Consider the following 19,623-nt stretch of genomic DNA (forward strand, 5'->3'; position numbering starts at 1 on the left):
ATGACTACAATATTTAAGCAAGGAATTGTATTAACACAGATACTCAATGTTTTATGTAAGTGATGAATTTTCCATTAGGGTCTTAATTTGTCTTTTGTAGATGGTAAGGAAGCAGAGGTGCTGGATTCTACAACAAGAAGACTGGGCAGTCTTGTAGAACACGGCATTTCTGCTCTGCTGTTAAAGTCATGGCATTTATACAGCTTATCCAGTGAGTTTTTGATCATTAGTGGCCTTCAGGGTGTTTTTGGTGGGATCAACGATAGAACCACACTTTGACGTAAATTCTTTGCAAGCCAGTATTAATCTATTTGGCTCATTTGGCCTTTATGGTTAATGTGATCTTGCACACATTCTTAATCCTCTAACCTGATTAAAATATCCATCTGTTCTTTAGTACTTTTATCTATTTCTTGAGTGGCTTCTTAAATAATTATATACTATATGTCTTGTATTTCTCCTGGTGGCAGGGTTTGCTTTCTTATCACTGAGTGAAGCAGCTGAATCTGTATGTCATCTGATTTGACATTATACAGTTTCTTCTGCTTTGCCTCATTTTGCTTTTTTTCCAGTGTCATTCTGTCTTTTATTTAAATGGGGATCAGACTTGTGCCCCATCCTTGCAAATGTGACCGTACCAAGATTCAATGTGCATTTAGCATCTTGCATTTTAATTAATTTATTTCGCGCTTCACTTTAGTTGTCCTTTACGATCTGCTGTAGGAGGCACCTCAATTTTCTACCGGGTATTTTGGAGGTGTGCAGATCATATATATTGGATCTGCAACTGCACAGCTTTTCACTCTTCACAAAGAATTTTAATGATTTGTGTAGTTCACTTCCTTGCACCATTTGGACTTCATTTTGCATGAATACTTGGCTGATGTTCTGATTATGCATCACTTCATGCTTTCTTAAAATCTGTTCGTGATTTTGCATTTGTCCATATATAATTTGCACAATTTGCACAGTCTAGCAGCACTGTGGGTGTGCCTACACCTCAGGGACTGCAGCGGTTCAAGAAGGCAGTTCATCACCACCACCTCAAGGGTAACTAGGGATGGGCAATAAACGCTGGCTTAGCTGGCGACGCCCACATCCCATAAATGGGGGGGGGGGAAGGTAAATTTGTGGAAAATCCCAAGATATTCTATAGCTAAGTGGATAGCTATGATGAGAATAGGTCCCCTTAGAGATCAGTGGGGTAAACGATGCCTTGTGCCGCAGGAGATGGGTGGGATTTCTGAATATTTCTCCTCTGACCTGTAGGCCTGTGACTGATGGTGTGCAGCAGGAACTGGTTCTGGGTCCTATGTTGTTTATCATCTATATCAATGATCTGGATGAGAATGTGGTTAACTGGATCAGCAAGTTTGTGGATGACACCAAGATTGGGGGTGTATTGGACAGTGAGAAAGGCTATCATGACTTCCAGAAGGATCTGCATCATCTGGAAAATTGGGCTGAAAATGGCAGGTGGAATTTATTGTAGACAAGTGTGACATTTTGCATTTTGGTAGGACCAACCAAGGTAGGTCTTACTCAGTGAAAGGGATGTGGACTGAGTGTGGTACAACAAAGGAATCTGGGAATACAGGTCTATAATTCACAAGTAGGTAGGGTTGTGAAGAAAGCTTTTGTCACATCTGTCATACATCAATCTATTGAGTACAGGAGATGAGCTATTATGTTAAAGTTGTGTAAGATGTTGATGAGGCCCAATTTGAAGTATTGTGTGCAGTTTTGGTCACCTGATGTAAACAAGGTTGAAAGAATACAGAAAAAAATTACAAGGATGTTGCTGAGTCCGGTGGGGTGGGGGGGGGGGGAGGCCTCTAAAGAGTGAATAGGTTAGAACTTTATTCCTTAGAACGTAGAAGATTGAGAAGAAATTTGATAGAGGTGTACACAATTATGAGGGGTATAGATAGGTTTCCCCCCCACTGAGGTTGGGTGAGACTATAATCAGAGATCATGGGTTAAGTGTGAAAAGGAAGAAGTTTAAGGGGGATATGAAGGGAAACGTCTTCTCTCGGAGAGTATGGAATGACTGCCAGCGCAAGTAGTGCATGCAAGTTCAGTTTCAATGTTCAAGAGAAGTTTGTATAGCTACATGGTTAGTATGGATGTGGAGGGCTATGGTCCTGTGAAGGTCGATGGGAGTGCAGTTTAAATAGACTAGATGTGGGAAAGGGCATTTTTCTGTGCTGTACTTCTCTATGACTCTGTACTGTCAAAATCATTTACTCAAGAGGTAATGGAAAATAGCGAAGATGTTTAAGAGGAGATTTGTATGACCTAGGTGGAGGTGTTTGCAGCCTTGCAGTGCATTAGGTGGATAAATCCTGAGAGCAAAGGTTCCCAATCTGGGATCCATGGACCCTTTGGTTAATGGTAGGGATCCATGGCATAAAAAAGGATGAGAACCCATGACCTAATGCATCCTCAGAATTAGTGGGAGGCCAGAGAAGAAATTAGAGGTCCTTGTGAGATATTGCTGCCTTTGTTAGTCACTGGTGGATTTCCTGAAGACCGGGAGATAGTTAATGTTATTCTGTTTAAGGTTGGCAAGAAGCAGCCAGTGAACTATAGGCTGGTAGTGGGGAATTATGAGGGACAGGATCTGCCAGCATTTGAATAGACAGAATATGATTACAGGGTTGAGAGGAGGGAATTACGCTCAGGAGTAGAAAAAGGCAGTAACTCATGGCAGTTTTCTTTTTTTGTTTTGTGTTTTTTTTGAGCTCTGACCAGCAACCAGTCAGTGTTTGGGATTTGGCAGGAACAAATGAAAAAGCGGGAGCAAGTGCAGCAGCCATTGTAGGTGTAGAGTGGTGATTTTGAGGCTCTAGCTCTTCGAGGCTTCAGCAAAGAGAAGCTTCAGTCAGAGAAAGCAAAAAAAGAAAAGCTGTAGGTAGAGTTCCCCCCCCCCTTTTACGTTTGCGTAGCTAGAACAGTAGAGATGCCAGGCAAAATAGTGCAAGATCTTGAGGGATGTGGGAAGGCAGGGAGATCTGCAGTGTCCTTGATGGCTACAACTGAGAAGTACATCCAGCTGCAGCTTTAACAATCCATGTTAAAGAGCTGGAACCGGATGAACTCTGGATCACTGGAGAGACTGAAGGAGTGGTATAGGTAGTTGCACTCAAGGTGCAGGGTACAGGAAACTGGGTGACAGACAGGAAGGGGAAAAGGGTTAAGGAGCCAGTGGAGAATACCCCTGTGGCCGTCCTTTTGTTTTTTGTCTCTCTCTCTCTCTCTCTCTCTCTCTCTCCCCGCCCCCCCCCCCCCCCCAAACAACAGGTATATCGCAGAGGAAAGTCGTAGTCATTGGGTTTCTGGGACTAAATCTGCCTCTGTGACTCAGAAGGGAAGTGAGGAGAAGAGGCATGCTGAGGTGATAGGGGATTTATAAGTTGGGGAAATGGACAGGAGGTTCTATGTTTGAGAACAAGATTCCTGGATAGTATATTGTCTACCAGGTGCCAGGATCCAGGGTATCTTAGATTGAGTCCTCAGCATCCTTAAGTGGGAGGGTGAACTGCCAGAAGTCGTGGTTTATGTAGGTACCAAGGACATGGGTAGGATGAGTGACGAGCTTCTGCATAGGGAGTTCAGGGAGTTAGGTTCAGGCAGGACCTCCAGGGTTGTGATCTCAGGATTGCTACCCATGCCATGTGCTAGAGACACCAGAAGTAGGAAGATTATACAGTTTTACATATGGCCAAGGAGTTGATGTAAGAGGGATGGCACAGAAGTTTTAGATCTCTGGGCTCTCCACCAGGGAAGGTAGTACCTGTACAGAAGGGGCGGTTTGCACCTGAACTGGAAGGGGACTAATATCCCAGTTGGATGGCTTGTTAATGCTGCTCCATAGGGTTTAAACTAGAATTGCAGGGGTATGGGAACCAGAGAGCCAGGACAGTTAGGAGAGGTTGTGGTGACAGATGTTGGTTTGACGTCAGACAAAGGTTGAGCATAGTGTGACTTGTGTTCTGAGCTGCATATATTTCAGTGCAAGAAATATCGTAGGAAAGGTGGAAGAGTTTAGAGAATGGATGAACACCTGGAATTAGGATATTGTAGCCATTGGTGAGCCTATTGTAGCCATTGCAGGAGGGGCAGGGCTGGCAGCATAATATTCTGGGGTTCCATTGTTTTAGATGTGACAGAGTGGGAGGGATTAAAGTGGGAGTGGTGGTGTTACTGGTCAGGGAAAATGTGCTCCATCAGGACGGACTGGAGAACTCGATTAGTGAACTATTATGGGTAGAACTGAGAAATGAGAAAGGTATGACCACATTAATGGGGCTATATTACAGACCACCCAACAGTCCCAGGGATTTTGAGGAACAAATTTGTAAAGAGGTCTCCGACTTGCAAGAAACATTAGATTGTTATAGTAGTGATTTTAATTTTCCACATATTGACTGGGAATTCCATACAGTGAATGGACTAGATGGGACAGAATTTGTCAAATGTGTTCAAGAAAGTTTCCTTCATTAGTATGTAGAAGTCCCAATGAGCGGGCATGCAATACTGGATTCCTTGGTGTCCATATTTCCGATGATCTCACCTGGTCCCCCGAACTCTTCCATCCTGATCAAAAAGGCGCAACGGCGCCTTTATTTCCTGCGGAGCATTAAGAAAGTTCACCTCTGTCCCAGGATACTGACAGACTTTTATCACTGTACCATTGAGAGCATACTCACCCACTGCATCTCAGTGTGGTATGGCAATTGTCCCGTATCAGACCGCAAAGCACTCCAGCATGTGGCGAAAACTGCCCAGCGGATTATTGACACCCACTTGCCCACCATTGAGAACATCTACCATAAGCGCTGCCTGGGCAGGGCAAAAAACATTATCAAGGATGATCTCACCCTAACCATGGACTTTTTACTCTCCTCCCATCCGGTAGGCGCTACAGGAGCCTCCGCTCCCGCACCAGCAGGCACAGGAAGAGCTTCTTCCCTGAAGCTGTGACCCTGCTGAACCTCACATCACAACGCTAAGCAGTTGTGCTTATACAGTACACCCATGTTGTACTGTCTCAGTACTTGTATTTGTGTGCTGTAGCACTTACTCTTTATTCGCAGTTATTTTGTAAATAACACTATTCTTTGCATTTCTGGTTAGATGCTAATTGCATTTCATTGGCTTTGTATCTGTACTCGGCACAATGACAATAAAGTTGAATCAAATCAAATCTTCTCTTAGAGAATGAGACAGCACAGTTGATAGAAAGATTGTGTAGGGCAAACCTTGCATCTAGTGACCATAATGCCTTTAGTTTCAAAGTAAATATGCACAAAGTTAGGTCTGATCTGCAGGTTGAGATTCTAAATTGGAGTAAGGCCAATTTTGATGGTATCAGAAATGATCTGGCAAGTGTAGATTAGGACAAAAGTGAAATTTTGAGAGTACAGAGCTTTTATGTGCCTGTCAGAATAAAAGGTAAAGATAACAAGTGTAGGGAACTTTGGTTTTCAAGAGAGATTAAGGCCCTGGTTAAGAGAAAAAAGGTGTATAGGAGGGTAAGAGTAAATTAAGTGCTTATGAAGAGCACTTAAAAAATTAAGAGGGCTGAAAGGAGGCATGAAGTGCTCTAGCAGACAACCTGAAGGAGAATCCTAAGGGATTCGACAGAAAGGTTAAGAGCAAAAGGTTTGCAAGATACAAAATTGGTCCTCTGGTAAACTAGGATGGTAATCCATGTGTGGATCCAAACCAGATGGGGGAAGATCGTAAATAAATTCTTTGGATCTGTATTTACTCAGGAGATGGATACAGAGTCTATAGAAGTGAGGGAAAGCGGCATTAAATTTATGGACCCTGTACAGATTTCAGAGGAGGAAGTGCTTGCTATCCTGAGGCAAACCAGGGTGGCTAAATCCCCAGAGCCTGACAAAGTGTTTCCTTAGACCCTACGGGAGGCAAGTTCAGAAATTATCAGGGCCCTAGCAGAGTTATTTAAAACATCCTCAGTGACAGGAGAGGTACCAGAGGATTGGAGGAAAGCCAATGTTGTTTTGCTGTTTTTTAAAAAAAAAAGTCTCTAAACAAACTAGGAAATCATAGGGCAGTGAGTCTGATATCGGTTGTAGGAAAGTTATGGGAAGGTATACTAAGGGACTGGATATATACAATTGCAAGAAAAGGTTGAGCCCTTTGCAATTTTCTGGTTTTCTGCTTTAATTACTCAAAATGTGGTCTGATCTTCATCTAGATCACAATAATAGACAAATACAATATGCCTAAACTAGTACACACAAACAGTTGTACTTTTCATGTCCTTATTGAACACATTGTTTAATCATTTATAGTCCAGGCTGGAAAATGTATGTGAACCTTTGTATTTAATAACTGGTAGAACCTCCTTTAGGTGCAAAAACCTCCACCAAATGTTTCCTGTAGCTGCTGATCAGACTTGCACAATGGTGAGGAGGAATTTTAGACCATCCCTCCATTTAAAAAAAATATGTATTTTTGGTTACCTTTCATGAACATCCCTCTTCAGGTCACACCACAGCATCTCAATTGGGTTGCTGTTTGGACTCTGACTTGGCCATGCCACATTTTCTTCTTTTTAAACTATTCTGTTGTTTTATTTACTCTTGTGTTTCAGATCATTGTCTTGTTGAGTCGTCCAATTTCTATTAAGCTTCAGATGACAGACCTTGACATTCTCCTGTAAGATGTCTTGATACAATTTTGATTCTGTTCTCTCAACAATTGCAAGTTGTTCCAGGCCTGAGATAGGAAAGTAGCCCCAAACCATCATTCTCCTTCATAGTTGGGATGAGGCTTTGGTGTTGTTGTGTAGTGCCCTTTTTCCTCCAAACATAACGGTGTGTATTTCTGTCAGAAAGTTCAACTTTTGTCTCATCTGTCCACAAAACATTGTCCCAGAAGCATTGTGGAATATCCAGGTGGTCTTTTGCAAACTTGAGACGTACAGCAATGTTTTATTTGTAGAGCAGAAATTTCCTCTGTAGAGTCCTTCAATGAACACCATTCTTGTTCAGTGTTTTTCTTTTAGTGGACATATGAACAGAGACTTTTGCAAGTTCTAGAGATTTTGCTGTTACCTTTGGGTTCTTTTTCACCTCTTTGAGCATTGAACGTTGTGCTCTTGGTACGATCTTTGCAGCATGCCCATTCCTAGGGAGCATAGCAACAGTATTGAGTTTCCTCCATTTATAGACAATATCTCTTACTGTGGACTGAGGAACAATTTCAGGTCTTCAGAAATGCTTTTGTAGCCTTTTCCAGCTTGATGCATCTCTGCAATTCTTCTAATCCTCTGAAAGATGCTTTGCTCAAAGCATGGTGCACATAAACAGATCTTTCTTTGAGAAGTGCAGGCTCTGTCGATAGCCTGACTTTGTGTGTCTTTTATAGGGCAGGGCACCTCTACAACCCATACCTCCAATCTCTCTCATTGATTGGAACACCTGACTCCAAATAGTTTTGGTTGAGGGCATTGCTCCAGAGCTTCACATACTTTTTTGAACCTAGACTGATTGTTTAAATGGTGTACTCTGTATTGACGAGAAGTACCATTGTTTGTGTGTTACTAGTTTAGGCAGATTGCATTTGTTTGTAATTGTGACTTAGCTGAAGATAAGACCATATTTTTATGAGTAATTAATGCAGAAAACCAGAGAATTTCAAAGGGTCACAAACATTTTCACGCAACTGTAAGTATTTGAATTTACATGGACGGATTAAGGATAGTCAGCATGGCTTCTTGCATGGTAGGTCCTGTGCGACTAAACAGAGTTTTTCGAGGAATTTACCAGGAGGGTGGATGAAAGCAAGGCAGTGGATGTTTTCTATATAGATTCTCAAGTCATTTGCCAAGGTCCCACATGGGAGGTTGGTCAGAAAGTTTCAGTTGCTCGGCATTCAAGATGAGCTAGTAAATTGGATTAGACATTGGCTTTGTGGGAGAAGCCAGAGAGTGGAAGTTGATGGTTGCCTGTCTGGCTGAAGGCCTGTGACAAGTGGTGTACCCCAGGGATCAGTGCTGGGTCCTTTGTTGTTTGTCACCTATGTCAATGATCTGGATGATGTGGTCAATTGGATCAGCAAATTTGCAGATGACACCAAGATTGGAGGTGTAATGGACAATGAGGAAAACTATCATGGTTTGCAGAGAAATCTACATCATCTGGAAAAATGGGGTGAATAAATGGCAGATGGAATTTAATGCAGACTAGTGTGAGGTTTTGCAGTTCAGTAGGACTAACCAAGGTAGCTCTTTCACAGTGAACGGTAGGGCACTGAGGAGTGTATGTAGAATAAAGGGATAGAGACCTGTGAATATTGGTCCATAATTCATTCAAAGTGGTGTTACAGGTTGATAGGGTCGTAAAGAAAGCTGTTGGCACATTGGCCTTCATAAATCAATGTATTGAGTACAGGAGATAGATATTATGTTGAAGTTGTATAAGATGTTGGTGAGGCCTAATTTGGAGGATTGTGTGCAGTTTTGGTCACCTACCTATAGGAAAGATGTAAACAAGGTTGAGAGAGTACAGAAAAAAAATTACAAGGATGTTGCTGGGTCTGGGGGGAGTCCTGTAAAGATTGAATAGTTTAGGACTTTATTCCTTAGAACGTAGAAGATTGAGAGGAGTTTTGATAGAAGTGTACACAATTGTGAGGGGTATAGATAGGTTAAATGCAAGCAGGCTCTTTCCACTGAGATTGGGTGAGACTACAGCTAGAGGTTATGGGTTAAGGGGAAAAAGTGAGGTTTAAAGGGAATATGGGAAACCTCTTCACTCAGTGGATCATGACAATATGGAATGAAGTGCCAGCGCAAGTGGTGCATTTAAGCTCAATTTCAACGTTTCAAGAGAAATTTGGTAGGTTTATGGACAGTAGGGGCGTGGAGGGCTATGGTCCTGGTGCAGGTGAATGGGAGTAGGCAGCTTAAATGGTTTTGGCACGGAATTGTTTATGTAACTGGTTTGGATGGGAATGCACTAGGCTGGATTAGTAAGTTTGAGGATGACACAATTTGGAGGTGGTGTTAATAGTGAAGGTTATTGTAGATTATATAACGATCTTGATCAGTCAAGAAAGTGGGCAAGGAGTGGTAAATGAATTTCAATACAGACAGCTGTGATGCATTTTGGAAAGTCAAACCAGTGTATGACTTGGGAACTCTGATGGGACAATAAGACCTTGGATTTAAGTTCATTGAAAGCAGCGTCATAGGTAGATAGTGGTGAAACTGGTGTTTAACAGGCTGGCCTACATCAGTCAGACACTGGTTATTGGAGTTTTTTTACAATATTGTTATTTAAGTCGTTGGTGAAGTCAAACTTGCAGTACTCTGTACAACTTCTGTGGTCATGGTTGATCAAACTGGAAAGAGTACAGAAAAGATTTGAAGATGTCAGGACTAGAGGGCCTGACTGAGGAGGAGAAGTTGGCCAGGCTAGTTCTTTATTCCCTGGAACGTAGAGAATGAGCAACATCCTTGTAGAAATGTTAACAATTATGAGAGGAATAGATACGATGAATGGCAACTGTCTATTCAGCAACTCGATTCCCACCACTGCCTGTAATGTCTGTTGTATGTTCTCAGTGATTGTTGCATTGGGTTTCCTCTGGGTGATCCACATTCCAAAGGTTTGGCACTGGGAGCACGAGACTCTTGCAGGCTGCTCCAGCAATCCTTGCACTGTATCGGTCGTTGACACAAACGTTGCATTTCACTATATGTTTTGATGTGTATATGACAAATAAAACTGATTTTTTAAAGTCTTTATATTATTCCAAATTAAATTAATCTTTGAAGTAAAGCAACAATTATGCATTGTAAATTCTGTATTTTATTGTACATCAAATATTGCAGTTAGTTTTTTTTATTAAAGAACTCATTTTGAATACCCCATTCAGTTGTATTCAGTCAGTGGTACTTTTGCTAAGGTATTATACTTTAATCGTGTTCTTTTAGCTGCAGTTTTTTTGGGTACAATATGAAATTCATACCATTTCATGGTCGGTCGTCACAAGCTTTTTGTTTGCTAGTGTTCCTTGGGTTCTGCTTTATTCTCTAAATATCTTGCAAGAGTAGCAAGTATCCAGAAGTAATTTACCACCTCCATTCTGATAAACAGCCTTCAACCATCACCCTCTGTTTCCCAACTCCAAACCAATTTTGAATTCACTTAATTAGCTCTCCCTGGATTCCATGGGACCCAACTTTCAAGACCAGCCTACCATATACCTACCAATAGATTGATTTAAAAAAAAAATCCTGAACTTAATATGTCAGGTTCATTTTAGTCATTCAAAGTGATGTGGAAAATACTTTTAATGTGTTGTTGTGCATTGCAGGATCTCTAATTTTGTTAGGCTGTCTTATATAAAATGTGTAAGTTTAAACAGAAAATACAAACTGGAATGCCTGAATTGAAGAAAGATTTCCCAAGGACCTCAGTGGGTTGGTGCAGCGTCATCACTCAAAGTGTTGACTGTTTCTTTGCCTACTCCGATGCTGCTTAACCTGCTAAGTTACTCCAGCTGTTTTTAAAATTTATGTTACGGTATTTTTTTGATGTGAGTGGGACAGGCAGTCCATGAGCAGAGTGGGTGGCATCCTTCGTGATATTGCTCGCTTTTCTCTGGCAGCTTCCCGTATACACGTCCTTGATAGTGGATGGCTGGTGCTAGTGATTTTATTGGACAGTTTTGACTGACTGTTGTCTAGCCTTCCTTTCCACCACAAAGCAGTTTTGTGTCATGCAGTGATGCAGCATGTTAGGTTGAAGCAAAGTTTTGATTTCGATGAGCAAACTATATGTTAAGTTATAGCATGTAGCTTTATTAAACTGAATTTGTGGGTGGGAAGAAGATGCGTTGATTCTGGAAAGACTGAACTAGATGACTTCAACACCATTTGATTACATTGAAAGGTCTGTTTCCTTGAGCATCATGAGCCTGGTTGATTGGAATTCGTGCTTTGGATTTAAGTTACATGCTTCAATTTTTACTTTCCAGGTGTTTGGGAATGATTTGCCTGATCGGTAGAAGGAATATTCAGAATAGGACTTCACACTGTTAATAAGGACATGGGACACCCCTTGCCAGCTTCCATCAGGTTCAGTACAATTGGCATCTTCATCAGCAGCACTAAGGAGGAACCTTGGTTTGCTTTATTTCCTCATTACAGAAACATTGGTGTCAAAAGTCGAAGGTAAATCTGTGGCTACAACTGTGGTTTCCAGCATAGGATTGTGCACTATCCTAACAGTACACGCTCCTGTTACTCAATCTCTCAGTTACAAAATTAATCAAACAATAGAACATCTGCTAAGGTAGTAACTAATATCACCCTATGTAGATTACAAAACTTATCATTTTCTCTTTAAAATACATTAGAGGGATAACCCAGCCCTTGCATGTTCACTTTCATTTTGATTATTCCCGTTCACTCCTCTTTGTCGTTCCTGTAAACAGATGCAATGAATTTTGTGATGAAAGCTGAAAGAACAGTGACCTGTGGAACTCTGCATATCATAACAAAACCTCTCTTGACCCTAGATTCCATTCAGTTAACAATTTTACAATTGTTGCGCAGGAGAATTGTTTTGCCTTTCATATACTGTACTTGTTTCTGCAACAAACTAGTGAGTCACATTAAAAGAGTCTGCCTTAATATTTTTTGTAATGTCGTTGCATAATTTAAACTTCCTTTGGGAGAAGTGAAACCAAGGATATACAGTCCAGCTGTTTTGTGTATGTACTTGTATTCTACTTACCTCTAGCATATCATTCTTGTGTACTTGTATATTGTTTAAAATGTGCATAATCTTTAAGAGGATGCAGTCAAAATACTTCTAAGGTTCAGTCACTAACCAAGGCAAGCACACATTTTCACTATTGAGAAACCAGGGATTATCCAGTCCCCAGCCCCCAGCCCCCATTTTTCTGGCTTATTCTATAGTAATATCATTGCCACATTTGTGTATGGGGGAGTGGGGTGGTAAGAACTTGCATGGAATGTGCTTTGGGGCTCGTGTAATGCTTTTGCTAGAATGGTTGTCGTGGGCAATAAACTGAGGCTCTGCTTTGGCTCAAGCATTGGTTTTGGGTTAAAAATAATGTTTTTAATACTTCAAACTTGTCCATCTGAGATGGAAACCGTAAACCATCAGGCACCATTACCAATGCAATTTTTTAATTAGTGTTCAAAACTACATTTGTATTTGACTCAAATTGCAACTAAACAATGCAGTATGTTAATGTGCTGACAGTTTATGCTATGCAGAGATGGTGCATATATTCTCTGGCAGCTCTGCTCATGTAGTCATTTCCAAATTTAAGCTATTGTCTTTCTGTTCAGATGGACATAAGATCGCATTGCACTATTGAAAGAGCAGGGAGTTCTTGTATCCCGGCGAACATTTTTACCCTCCTCAAGCATCACCAAAATCAGTTTAAGGAGCTATTTATCACATTTGCCGATTGTGCACAACAACATCCCACACTGTGGATGTCACACTTGTCCACATAGCAGTGAAGCACTTTAGAAGTCCTGAGGGAACGGTAAGATAGAATCAACCAGCATAGATTTTGTATACTTCAAAGCTGTAATTTATAACGATCATAGAAATAAAAATGAAAGGAAGAGTATTTGAGAGGGAACGATAAGATGTGAAGATTAAATCTACTAATTGGACCATTTAGATTAGTACTATTGCGAGGAAAGAGTTAATTTTAACAAAAACTACAAGCAAGCGTTTTTTTTTGCTTCCATACATGATTATAATCAGAAATTAGGTGTTTTTCTTGCGTTGATTGGGATTTTCATTATGTTCACTTAAAACAAAAGTGATGACTGGTGTATTGCATTTATTTAAAACTCTTTTGAATAGGATTAATTAATCATAGCTTTGCTGTGGCAAAAAAAGTCCTGTAATTTGTAAACTGCATTCTCCTGAACTTTAAATTCATGATTACAATAAGATTATATAATACAGTGGGAAAGGAGATATTCAGCCCAATGACAGATAGAAGAAGGCAGCCATGAAGTCCCCTAAGTCTATTTTATCATTCAGTCTTGCTGTACTTGAGTATCAACCTCCCTTGATACCACAAAAGCTGTGGGTTTCAGATTTGAAAGATTTCAATTGTCCGCATGATCATTGCCTTCTAAGTAAAATATATCAGTGTTTTGTGCTATTAAAAATAAATCCAGAATTCACTTGTAAATCATAGCTATTCTGGTTCCTTGCTTTTCCCACTCAGAAAATGGAGCTTTTCTGCATTTATCCTGAAATTCATTATATGGCTAAAGTTTGCCTCTCAGTGCTTGAGGTTTGTGTATTTTATCCCTTTGAGTTTAGACTTCAGGCTTAATAATTTGTTGAACCTTCTGCTACATCCTTTGTGGAATACTGCACTGGTAACCTATTTCAGGCACATTATCATTCTCGCCTTCAGACTTCACCCTTCTAACCTTAAAAACATGTTCTCTGCTATTTCACTTTTTTTTTTATCCTGGATGAAAAGTTTGTCTGTCTATGCCTTTCGTAACTTTAAAAACCTGTCAGTTCTTCCCTTGGCTTTGATGCTCTAGGGAAAACAAGCTAAGTTTGTCTGACCTTGTAGCTCATAGTCTCTAATCCAGATAACATCTGTACCCTCCCCACATCCTTCCTATGATGGGGAATCCAGAACTGAACATAATACTCAAGTGAGGTCCAACTAAAGTTTTATATAGTTGCAGCATGGCTCCTGTACACTTACACTCAACACTCCAACCAATGAAGGCAAAAATGCCATACTCTGCCTTTATCACTGGCATTACTGGTCATGGATACTATTACAGCTACAGAAAGGGTGGGTAATGTAGCAGGATCCTCTTTTGAGTCAGTATGGGTAGAAGTCAGGATCAGGAAGGGAGCAGTTACTCTATTGGGAGTATTCTATAGGCCCTCTGGTAGCAGCAGAGATACTGAGGAACAGATTGGGAGGCAGATTTTGGAAAGTTGCAAAAATAACAGGGTTGTTATCATCAAACAACAGGAATTCTGCAGATGCTGGAAATTCAAGCGACACACATCAAAGTTGCTGGTGAACGCAGCAGGCCAGGCAGCATCTGTAGGAAGAGGTGCAGTCGACGCTTCAGGCCGAGACCCTTCGTCAGGACTTCGTCAGGGTTGTTATCATGGTGACTTTTAACTTCCCTAATATTGATTGGCACCTCATTAGTTCCAATGGTTTAGATAGGGTAGAGTTTGTTAAGTGTGTCCACGACGGATTCCTGTCACAGTATGTTGACAGGCCAACTAGGGGGATTACCGTACTAGATCTAGTATTAGGTAACGAACCGGGTCAGGTCACAGATCTCTCAGTGGGTAAGCATCTGGGGGACAGTGACCACCGCTCCCTGGCCTTTAACATTATCATGGAAAGGGATAGAATCAGAGAGGACAGGAAAATTTTTAATTGGGGAAGGTGCAAATTATGAGGCTATAAGGCTAGAACTTGCGGATGTGAATTGGGATGTTTTTGCAGGGAAATGTACTATGGATATGTGGTGGATGTTTAAGGATCTCTTGCAGGATGTTAGGGATAAATTTGTCCCGGTGAGGAAGATAAAGAATGGTAGGGTGAAGGAACCATGGGTGACAAGTGAGATAGAAAATCTAGTCAGGTGGAAGAAGGCAGCATACATGAGGTTTAGGAAGCAAGGATCAGATGGGTCTATTGAATATAGGGTAGCAAGAAAGGAGCTTAAGAAGGGGCTGAGAAGAGCAAGAAGGGGGCATGAGAAGGCCTTGGCAAGTAGGGTAAAGGAAAACCCTAAGGCATTCTTCAATTGTGTGAAGAACAAAAGGATGACAGGAGTGAAGATGGGACTGATTAGAGATAAAGCTGGGAAGATGTGCCCGGAGGCTGTGGAAGTGAGCGAGGTCCTCAATGAATACTTCTCTTCTGTATTCACCAATGAGAGGGAACTTGATGGCGGTGAGGAGCATGTTGATATTAGGGAGAGGAGGTGTTGAAGTTGTTAAAATACATTAGGATGGATAAGTCCCCGCGGCCTGACGGAATATTCCCCAGGCTGCTCCACGAGGCGAGGGAAGAGATTGCTGAGCCTCTGGCTAGGATCTTTATGTCCTCATTGTCCACGGGAATGGTACTGGAGGATTGTAGGGAGACGAATGTTGTTCCCTTGTTCAAAAAAGGTAGTAGGGATAGTCCGGGTAATTATAGACAAATGAGCCTTACATCTGTGGTGGGAAAGCTGTTGGAAAAGATTCTTAGAGATAGGATCTATGGGCATTTAGAGAATCATTGTCTGATCAGGGACAGTCAGCATGGCTTTGTGAAGGGCAGATCGTGTCTAACAAGCCTGATGAAATGTTTTGAACGGCTTGTCAAGCCTCATATCACAGCCAGCCTCCCCTCATCGCTGGATCCTCTACAGTTTGCTTATTGTCCAAATCGTTCTACGGAGGACGCAATATCCACCAGACTGCACACAGTTCTCTCTCACTTGGACAACAAAAGACACTCATGCCAGAATCCTGTACATTGATTTTAGTTCAGCGTTCAATACCATCATCTCGCAGAGACTAGTGGAGAAACTGTCGCTGCTTGGCCTTAGCACTGCCATGTGTCGCTGGATTCTGGATTTCTTGACAGAGAGACCACAGTCAGTCCGTGTTGGCAGGAACATCTCTGACTCCATCACACTGAGCACTGGATCCCCACAAGGCTGTGTGCTTAGCCCATTGCTGTTTACACTGCTAACACATGACTGTACAGCCAGATTCAAGGAGAACCTGATCATTAAGTTTGCGGATGATACAACAGTGGTGGGGCTCATCAGCAAAACTGATGAAACAATGTACAGGGAGGAGGTCAAACACCTAGAGAGCTGGTGCAGGGATAACAACTTGATGCTTAATGTCACCAAAACCAAGGAGATGATCGTCGATTTCATACGGTCTCAGCCTGAGCATACACCCCTCAGCATCAGCGGCTCCACAGTGGAGAGAGTGGAAAACATCAAGTTCCTTGGGGTGCAGGTCTCGGACAATCTCACCTGGTCCAGGAACACCACTGGGATTGTGAAATGGGCCCAGCAGAGATTGCACTTTCTGAGGAAGCTTAAACAAGCATCACTCCCCACTAACATCTTAACTACATTCTACAGAGGAGTGGTTGAGAGTGTGCTGACCTTTTGCATCACAACCTGGTACTCCAGCTGCAGTGCTGTCGACAAAAAAGCCTTGCAGAGGGTGGTTAGGGGAGCAGAGAAGGTTATTGGGGTCTCCCTACCTTCTGTCCAAGACCTCTTTCAGAGTCGATGCCTCCAGAAGACACGGTACATCATTAAAGACCTCTCACATCCTCCCCATGAAATGTTTGTTCTTCTGCCATCAGGAAAACATTAGGAGCATCAAAACTAAAACCACAAGGCTACTAAACAGCTTCCTCCCACAGGCTAAATAGCTGCTCTACCTGACTCTGCTTTGGACACTTTTAACTTGCACTGGACACTTACAACTTGATTTTAAATGACATGTGGCTGTTGTGTTTTACTATTTATTGTTGTGTTTATTATTTAGTGTTGTGTGTGCTATGTTATGATTGCACTGCTCCTGAGAAATGCTGTCTCATCCTGCCCTGCAGAGCTGATGTACGGTTAGAATGACAATAAAGTTTTTGATTTGATTTGATAGAATTCTTTGAGGAAGTGACCAGGCATATAGATGAGGGAAGTGCAGTGGATGTGATCTACATGGATTTTAGTAAGGCATTTGGCAAGGTTCCACACGGTAGGCTTATTCAGAAAGTCAGAAAGCATGGAATCCAGGGAAGTTTGGCCAGGTAGATTCAGAATTGGCTTGCCTGCAGAAAGCAGAGGGTCGTGGTGGAGGGAGTACATTTGGCTTGGAGGGTTGTGACTAGTGGTGTCGCACAAGGATCGGTTCTGGGACCTCTACTTTTTGTGATTTTTATTAACATGGATGTGGAGGTGGAAGGGTGGGTTGGCAAGTTTGCGGACGACACAAAGGTTGGTGGCGTTGTGGATAGTGTAGAGGATTGTCGAAGATTGCAGAGAGACATTGATAGGATGCAAAAGTGGGGTGAGAAGTGGCAGATAGAGTTCAACCGGGATGAATTGTGAGGTGGTACACTTTGAAAGGACAAACTCCAAGGCAGAGTACAAAGTAAATGGCAGGATACTTGGTAGTGTGGAGGAGCAGAGGGATCTGGGGGTACATGTCCACAGATCCCTGAAAATTGCCTCACAGGTAGATAGGGTTGTTAAAGAAAGCTTATGGTGTGTTAGCCTTCATAAGTCGAGGGATAGAGTTTATGAGTTGCGAGGCAATGATGCAGCTCTATAAAACTCTGGTTAGGCCACACTTGGAGTACTGTGTCCAATTCTGGTCATCTCACTATAGGAAGGATGTGGAAGCATTGGAAAGGGTACAGAGGAGATTTACCAGGGTGCTGCCTGGTTCAGAGAGTATGCATTATGATCAGAGATTAAGGGAGCTAGATCTTTACTCTGAAGAGAAGGAGGATGAGAGGAGACATGATAGAGGTGTACAAGATAATAAGAGGAATAGATAGAGTGGATAGCCAGCGCTTCTTCCCCAGGGCACCACTGTTCAATACAAGAGGACATGGCTTTAAGGTAAGGCTTGGGAAGTTCAAGGGGAATATTAGAGGAAGGTTTTTTTTACTCAGAGAGTGGTTGATGCGTGGAATACACTGCCTGAATCAGTGGTGGAGGCAGATACACTAGTGAAATTTAAGAGACTACTAGATAGGTATATGGAGGAATTTAAGGTGGGGAGTTATATGGGAGGCATGGTTTAAGGGTCGGCACAACCTTGTGGGCTGAAGGGCCTGTACTGTGCTGTACTATTCTATGTTTCTATCACCTTATCCACTTGTGTAACCTTTTTTCATTTAGCTATGAGCCTGGATGCCAAGAGGCAGTAACTTTGGAACAAGTGTAGTAATCAAGATAGCCAGGAGCACAGTAAAGGTAGGGAAAGGAATACTCAGTCAAACTGCATTTATCTCTCTGCACGAGGTACAGTTGAACTCGGAGCATGGATCAGCTCTGAGCACTGGGTAGTTACAGTTGTAATAGGAACTTGGCTGAGCAGAGAGCTGGACTGTCAAGTCAGCATTCCAGAATAGAGATGCTGTAGGCATGACAGAGGTACAGATAAACAGGAAGGAGTGTTTGTTATCTTTTAGTTAATGAAGGATACAACAACAGTACTTGGATGATGTTCTGGGGAAATCATTCAATAAGACTATATAGGTAGAACTTAAAAAACAAGTGGAGTATCACTCTAGTGGGGCTGTGTTATAGATGCCCAATAGTCAGTGGGAACTTGAGGAATGGGTGTGTAGAAGTTGTGGAAAACGGCCCAAGAGTGAAGGCCTGATCTTCACTCTACATATCTGAAGAATAATTCATCATGTTGGTAATTTCACTCATTTGACTTAAAGAACCCATTCCATCAGTTGTGTCTCATTCAGATTCAAGTCTTGACAATTTTTCAACATGAATTACATGCACACTTTGTACCTTTGCAACTTTTAGTTTGTCATTAAGAAAGTAATTCATTCTTCATCATGGTGAAATCTTTCCCCATAGATTTTCTCATTTGCTTTAATGTCCCTCTATCTTACTGCTGTAATTTGTGTAAGTTAATGTGTCTTAGATGTATGTAATTTATAATCTGAAAGAAACAATATACAAGAGCCACCAAGTATTGGGGGATTAGCATGTCTAGGAGAAGGTGTAGAGCATGGAATAGCCGAGGACAGTACCTAACCTTCAGCCCACGATGTTGTTCCAACCTATATAAACCTACTCTGTGGTCAGTCATCAGTTGGACAGCATGGTAGCGTAACGGTGTAGCGCTGTTACAGCGCCAGAAACTCAGGTTGCATTCTGTCGCTGTCTGTATATTCTCCCCATGACCACGTGGGCGTCTTCTGGGTATCTCGTTCACCTCCCCCATTCCAAAGACATATGGGTTGGTTGGCTAATTGGTTACATGGATGTAATTGGGCGGCATATGTTTGTTAGGCTGGGAGAGCATGTTATGCAGTATTGCTAAATAAATAAAGGAAAATCTAAGCAATCCTACACAGCCCATAAAGCCTCCATTTTTTTAAACATCCTAACTAGGAGTGTAGTAAATGACCATATTATGTTTTAGCTTCTAGCTCTACCCTGGCAGTGCATTCTAGGCAACCACCACTCTCTGTGCAGGAAAATTAAACCTACCTCTGACAATTCCCCTAAACTTTCCTCCAATTCACCTTAAACAGATGTCCTCTGGTATTCACCATTACCACCATGGGAGAAAGGTGCTGGCTATCCACTCTATCTGTGCTTCTATCAAATTTCCTCGCATCCTCCTTCACTCCAAGTAGAACAGCCTTGGCTCACTTGACCTTTCCTCATAAGTCGTTCTCTAATTCTGGCAGCATCCTTATAAATCTCCTTTGCATGCTTTCTAAAGCTTCCAGGTCCTTGGGATGACCAGAACTGAACACTATTCTCCAATATGTTCTGACCAGAATTTGTTTTAGAACTGCAAC

General features: G+C 41.9%; 1 protein-coding gene across 16 annotated transcripts in view; it reads left to right on the forward strand.

Annotated features, from left to right (window-relative positions):
- The window catches only part of LOC140197937 (R3H domain-containing protein 1-like), a 173,085-nt gene that overhangs the window by 28,539 nt on the left and 124,923 nt on the right, over nt 1-19,623 (forward strand). For 13 of the 16 annotated variants that reach the window (XM_072258567.1, XM_072258568.1, XM_072258581.1 and 10 more), the window contains exon 2: nt 11,023-11,218. The exons of 2 other annotated variants lie outside the window; for them this stretch is intronic. The gene's annotated coding sequence lies outside the window, so the exon portion shown is untranslated. The remainder of the gene's footprint in view (nt 1-11,022; nt 11,219-19,623) is intronic. One more of the 16 variants, XM_072258570.1, reaches the window with a different exon arrangement.

The sequence above is a fragment of the Mobula birostris genome, chromosome 5, assembly GCF_030028105.1.
Source record: "Mobula birostris isolate sMobBir1 chromosome 5, sMobBir1.hap1, whole genome shotgun sequence".
In the NCBI taxonomy this organism is placed as follows: Eukaryota; Metazoa; Chordata; class Chondrichthyes; order Myliobatiformes; family Myliobatidae; genus Mobula; species Mobula birostris.